Here is a 1,893-nt window from a genome sequence, read left to right on the forward strand (position 1 = left end):
TTTGACTACGTAGAGAATAGAAAATGATTTAGCGATGTCTGGCAGACTGGACCACAGCCATGAGTGCGACAGATGTGTGAGAAGTGGGAGCACAGCTTGCTGCAAGGGTACATATGAGAGGTGGCGTCTATCACCAAGTTGGTACCAAGGAAAAGCTCGTGTTTACTGGAATGAGTGAGAAACTGGCCAGGTGAGTTCAAGGGATGGAAGTTAAGGCAGTAAAAATTACAACCCAAACAGCAAGATAATGCTGAAGGTCATCCAAGGATCATCTGTAAAAATATGCGTATACAATTGCATTCCTTCTCGCAGCCAAATATTCTAGTGTTTAAGGTGTGCCATGAACACAATCATGGTCTAAACATGTGTTTCTCAACATGGCCACTTCTGAGACTTCGGGAAGAATAATGTTTTGTTGTAAGGACAGCCTCACATGCTTTCAGGATGTTCATGATCTCTGGTTCTACCCACTAAATGAACAGCAGTATCCCCTAGGTATTGTGACAACCGAAATATCTTCAGATTCTTTCAAATGTGGTATGGTGCCACGACTCCTGGTCCAACAACACTGGTTTCAATGATAGAATTCTTCCATGTTGCCAGCCTTACCCTTTGCCAGGCTGTTTGTTGGATAGATGGCTTATACACAACCAGAGTTTGCAACAATAGACACCTTGGCAATAACACATAAAGATATGAAAGCTTTCTTCCATCCTTCAGATGAACAAAGCAAAAAAGACACATTGAATAAAAGATATGCTATCCCTAAAGTACATTGTTCTTTGTTTTCTCTTTATATACAAGGCTGGTGCAGTAGAAGTTTGTATATGGCTATTTCTAATAAGCACAGCTTTTTACCAATTTCAATACATTGATCCTATTATCTCATTTTGGATGATGCATATTGTATTTGTCCTTTCTTTCACCTATCAGCCCTCATGTAAAGTAGTTTCCCTGTACCTCATTGTCCTTGTCCTCTCAACACACTGTTGTTTTTGTCAATGTACTTCTGAAGGTATGGTGCCCAGAATTAAACCAATTACTGTGGCAGGTCATTGTCAGGTTACAGTGAGTATTGAGTACTATGACCTCCTTTGATCTGGGTGTTAACTTCCTGTTAATGCAAGTGATGAAATATATATCTATTTTAGATATCATGAGTCATTATTACTTGATGTACTTTTGCTCATGTAAAACTTCTTTAGTTATTTTTATTGGAATTGCTGTCAGTCTTTTTCATCTTATACTTAAGCTATTGAAGTTTTGTTTCTATGCTTCAAACTTTATGTTTTACTTTTGCATATTTTCTTATTCATTTTTAACTTACTTAAACTTATGAAGAATAGTTTGCATTCTGATTTTGTCACCCATTACAGTAGCAATTGGTTTTATCCTTGTGTCAAATACAATTTGAGAAGTATGGTTTTTGTCTTTATCTAAATTATCAATTAAAATGCTGAACAGGACAGAGCCAAGGACAGAGTTCTATAGCAACTCACTAGAGAACATTCTCCTCATTGATACTTATTAATCAGCAACCTAGTTATTATTTTCAATTAGCAATAACCTATCAATAGACAATTAGATTGTTCCCATGTCTTAGCTATTAGAAATAGTGCTACAATGAATATAGGAGTACATATATCTTTATGAATTAGTGTCTTCACTTATTTTTGCCATAAAGAAAAATTGTTGGATTCTATGCTAATTTTATTTTTAATACTTTTGAGGAACTTCCATACTGTTTTCCATGGTGGCTGCACTAATTTACATTCTCACCAACAGTGCACAAGAGTTCCCTTTGCTCTACATCCTTGCCAACACTTTTTATTTTGTGTCTTTTTGATGATAGCCATTCTAAAAGGTGTGAAGTGATATCTCATTGTGGTTTTG

Source organism: Myotis lucifugus, unplaced genomic scaffold (assembly GCF_000147115.1).
Source record: "Myotis lucifugus unplaced genomic scaffold, Myoluc2.0 scaffold_306, whole genome shotgun sequence".
Lineage (NCBI taxonomy): Eukaryota > Metazoa > Chordata > Mammalia > Chiroptera > Vespertilionidae > Myotis > Myotis lucifugus.